Raw genomic sequence first — 4,992 nt, 5'->3', positions numbered from 1 at the left:
TCCTATGTAGGCCATTATCTTATGAGTTTGACTATCAGAGGTAACTGTTAACGTGATAGTTTTGTGGACCCGCCATCCTACTTGAAGAGGATTGGTGGGGGAATTTGGAGAAAAAAGACCATCAGAGGTGATCATTAACGTGATAGTTTTAGTGGACCTGCCATCCTATTGAAGAGGATTGGTGGGAGAATTTGGAGAAAATAGACTATCAGAGGTAACTATTAACGTGATAGTTTTGGTGGATCCGCCATCCTACTTGAAGAGGATTGGTGGGGGAATTTGGAGGAAATAGACTATCAGAGGTAATCATTAACATTAACGTGATAGTTTTAGTGGACCTGCCATCCTATTGAAGAGGATTGGTGGGAGAATTTGGAGAAAATGGACTATCAGAGGTAACTGTTAACGTGATAGTTTTGGTGGATTTCGTCAACTGAACGCATGCCTGAGCTTCAGGTTTTGCTGATGAAACGCATATTTGAGAGTTGCGTTTATTTTGTGGAACGCGCCCCTGAGGGTTGCGTTCAGTCTTCTTCACACAGAGTCTATGTTTGGGCTCATAGACGCGAGGCTTGCGTTCTGAAGCAGAAACGCAGAGCACATGGTTGCGTTTAGGCTCACAAACACGAAGCTCGTGTTGACTTGAGGATCGGCATTCTCGGAGATGTGCTCGTCGTAAGGATCTCCTCCTCCGTCGAGCGGCGTTCTTCTTAGCCTGCTTCAAGGCCTTTGTCGCCTCCATGGGCATCTTTCGACCCGATACCCGTCGTCTTGGCATGGGTTTGGCTGAAGCTGAGCCCACTCCATCGGAGGAGGGGCTGTCCAAGCAATCTGGCCCAAAGGAGAGGTCTTCCTTCGGCATAGGAGCAACAGTTGGATCTTTAGTCTCTTTGGAGACTTTGTGGATCTTGCGCATAGCCTTGGGGCTAAGGGATCCGGAGGAGAGGGCCTCCTCAAACTTGGCTTGATCAAACTCTACCACGGGAGTTTCGACGGTTGTTCCAGTGAGATGAACATCGAATTACGCCACCACTTCTTCGTCAGAGAAGCTAGTCTTCCCCAGCGGAGTCGCCATCTTTTGTTTGTGGGAAAATTTGCAGTAAAAGAAATGAATGAAAATTGATTTGTATTCCTTTAATCTCGATTACAATTGGATTTCCTGATTACAAAAGAGAAGAGAATGATCTGGATTCTCCCCTTTGTTTAATTCTGGGTTCTTCACGGTGGCGATGGAGTGCCTCCCTCGAATGCTCGCGTCGAGTTTGCTTCTCGTTGACGATCCGAATATCTATACTTCACTGGAACAACTGTCTTGGCCGGTTGATAACTCTTGTCGAGTTTTGTGATTCAGAACAAGTAACAAACTCTAATGATAGAGTTGTTGGAACCGAAAATAATTCGGTTAATAAGCCAAATATCGATGGTTTAGAGATCCTCCGTTTGTTGATTTCCCAGACTGTGTAAGGAGTCAATCCTCCTTTTTCTGATTCTGGAAGATTTGATCGAAAGATCCCCCTCCGATTAATGAAAAGAAATCTCTCTTGATCTAATTATCAAAAATCCGATCTCCCCTCTCCAAAAAAGATCCCTTAGTCTGTTGAGTTTGTTGCTATTTATAGGGGGATTAGGGGTGTAACTGCCCCCATAATCCGCGCCTAAATGGGGGTTTAGTTACCCCATTAGTCGGGTGTAACAACCCACTAAAGCCACTCCTCAAATCGTGGGTGAAGAACAGCTTCGAAGTTGTTACGATCACGTTTGAATGAGTCAGAACCTTGACCTGCGTTCTGGCGGTGATTGAGCTGCGTTTGGCAGCGACTGACGGGCTGCGTTGGGCAGCGATTGATAAGCTGCGTTGGGCAGCGATGGAGCTGCGTTCGAGCTGTGCTGGGCAGCGATTGGAGCTGCGTTCGAGCTGTTGATTGTTGTAGTATTTAGATTTCTCTGTCTTTATATATGGATGACACCAAAGACCAGTAAAGAAGGTCTTATTCAGGCCATTTGTGACAATTGAGGCATCTCAATAACGCTCTATCAACTGCAGGTCATGATCTCCACTGAGTGCTGTTGAACTAGAGCTCTCATCGGTTGTCGTGAAGGTCGTCAGATTGTAACCTTCAGCGATCTACGTGAAAGTCTTCAAATTATAGCCTTCTGGAAGTCGTCAGATTGTAACTTCCATCATCGGTGTTTGATGGGGATCAGCTATCTATTGTGATTTTTAGACAGCCTACACGCCCGTACACTGCGTGAGTGGAGAACGCCCCAGAAGGATACTCCACTAGAAGCAAAAATTTAAACAGTTATTAGTCTCAATCGTAAAAGGAAGTTTAACTCATCCTACAAATGGGTAAGATAGAGTCACTGCCTTATAAAGGGTGAGACGATTTGGCCACATTATGCACTTATAAGATAGGGTATATCGACTATATATCCCTGCCTTATAAGGCACAATGCAGCGTCAAAACGCCCCCTTTATTGATTTTGAGATATAGTTTTGACCAAGCAAAACATATCTTTAAAGCGTCGATCCTCGCCAAGGAGAATCAAGGCTCTTCCCGATTGCCTCACCAAGGAGAACAAAATGGGGTGAAAAGGACCAATTTGCAAATTTCCAAGAAAAAATGGACTAATTTGTAAATTTCCAAAAATAGCTCACCAGCATAAGAAGGAGGCGCGCCATCAGCCGACGCGGTAGAAGATTGACCCCTCGCAATACGAGACATAGAGACCTGCAAAATAAGTTAAGGAATCAAATCTAGAAAAAGTTCCTCTTTTTTGCAATTCTCCCCCCCCCCCTGAAAGGTGAGCTCGAGGCGCCAAATCTTAATCCTAACCCTCGCATGCGACCTCACAAATTCATAAATTGAATTAAGCGTAAAATATGCTAAAATGGTTGAGGATTTACCTGAGGAAAAGCTCGTGGATCCAATAAAAATCAGATCTTGAAAGGGACTCAGACCACGCGCTCGAGGGGCCTGAGAGAAATTCTAAATATGGAAGTTTTGAGGGATTTCTCAGTCAAAGATCCAAAGGAAGACTAGATCTAATGCAACTATGAAGTTTTGAGGGAGAACGGGTACTCGAGGGAAGAGAAAATCCAAAAAGAGGAGAGAGGGGGGGCCGGCCCTAATGAGAGGAAAAAACCCTCTTTTATAATGTTGAACCAAGACCAAGCTGAACCGGACCAGACCAAGTTGAACCGGACCAGACCTGGTTTGAACCAGAATTCAAATTGAAGCTGAATCAAGCATCGAAACAACTTCAAATCGTCCGAGGGTTCAGTCCTTGGTTTATCATTGCCTCTCCCACATATTCGGAAGGATCGGAAAATTTTTTGAGCCGAATTACTGCCTTTTTTGGCTCATTATCAAGCCGGTTCGGCTCATTTGGGGCACAGAAAATACTCCAATAAGGTATATGAGTATAAACTATTCCCTATTTTTGGTTGAGAAGTTCCTGGAGAATACTTTTTCTAAATATTCTTAAGGATAACTCAACAACACTACGCCGGACAACGCGTCGCAAACAAAAACTCAACGCCAACAATCGATGGTCAGCTAAGGATTAAAAAATCAGGAATCGACTTCAAGTTTAAAATTCCGACAACGGCCAGACAATAAATGCAGCACCGGAACTGTTACAGACATTCGACAAAGCATCGAATAGCCTGGAGGATTGAAGGAATCAAGAACAGAAGCCATTCCAAGGTCACGTTACACCGACTGAAGGTTGGGACAATCATATCCAAAGTATCTCAGACTCTTCTATAAAAGAACGAGGCAGAAATACTTTGGAGGGGGTATCTGTAGGCATGTAAAATTGCTTATAGATCCCTTAACATGGCTCGGCACAAACCGACGAATCAACGAGGCAACGAGGTTAACGAATCGCACGCGAGCAACGGAATGCATCCATTCACATGCGAAATCAGGCCAACGGTTCGGGGAGTTAACGAGTCATTCAAACAAGAGCGGACTCGGACGAATCACGATCGAATCTAGATCGGTTTCAGACTAGAACTCAGAAGTGGATTTACTGCCAAATCAGGATTCGGATCGACTGCCAAATCAGGTCAACAAATCGAGTCCAGACAAATCAACCGCACAACCGAATCACGGACAAAAGCGGATACAACAGAAAACACGACAAAACCCTACGCCTAAGGGGGGCTCGGCCCAGTGCCGGCCACCCATGGGTGGCCGACCCGGATCTGTGCGTGGGCACAGTTCAGAGAGCCTATAAATAGGCTCCCCTTTGTTCATTTGAAAAGGTTGGAACTTTGAGAGCCGAAACTCTGCCGAATTGAAGATCGAGCTAGGAGTTTTGAAGACTTGAGGACTTGAAGATTCAGATCTGATTCTCGGCGAACGTCTACGTCACAAAAGGCAGGAGTTCGAAAGAGGTAAAAGTCAGATCTGAGATCTAAACGAAACTACACTCCGGATCAAAGCTTGGCCTTTGATCCCGAGATTTGGACGATTATTTCCTTGGTGAACTAATCCTCCCCGGCTATTATTCCCTTTGCAGAATAATACCCGTCAAATCGTGTAGATCCGACCGGATCTAGATCGCGCGGTGGTCCACGGATTAACCCCGGCGTCGGCAAAGAACCCACACAAGCAAGAGACCGCAAAACAGGATCTTGCGATTCGTTCGACAAATAAGGAGAAAGTTGTAATTTTTTTTATTTCTTGTGTTATTTGATTTTCATTGTAACCGGATCTAAAAAAAGACCAGATCTTTGTAATCGATAAACTATTACAAGAATTTACAATGGAATCAATGATGAAGAAAACAACGATTTTCACCGCGAACAAGGTCAAGTTCAAGGAGTATCTATCGTCCTCCTCCTCCAAATCCTCCACATCTTGCAACTGCAAGAAGATCAACGCCCCCGTTGTCGCTGCGGTCATACCTTACAACACCCCTACGGCTAAAGCTTTAGATCTAAACTCCTCAATCAAGGAGATAGACGAGTAGCCTGGAGAA

Source organism: Asparagus officinalis, chromosome 2, assembly GCF_001876935.1.
Source record: "Asparagus officinalis chromosome 2, Aspof.V1, whole genome shotgun sequence".
NCBI classification, from domain to species: domain Eukaryota; kingdom Viridiplantae; phylum Streptophyta; class Magnoliopsida; order Asparagales; family Asparagaceae; genus Asparagus; species Asparagus officinalis.
This window is presented reverse-complemented; position numbering follows the sequence as displayed.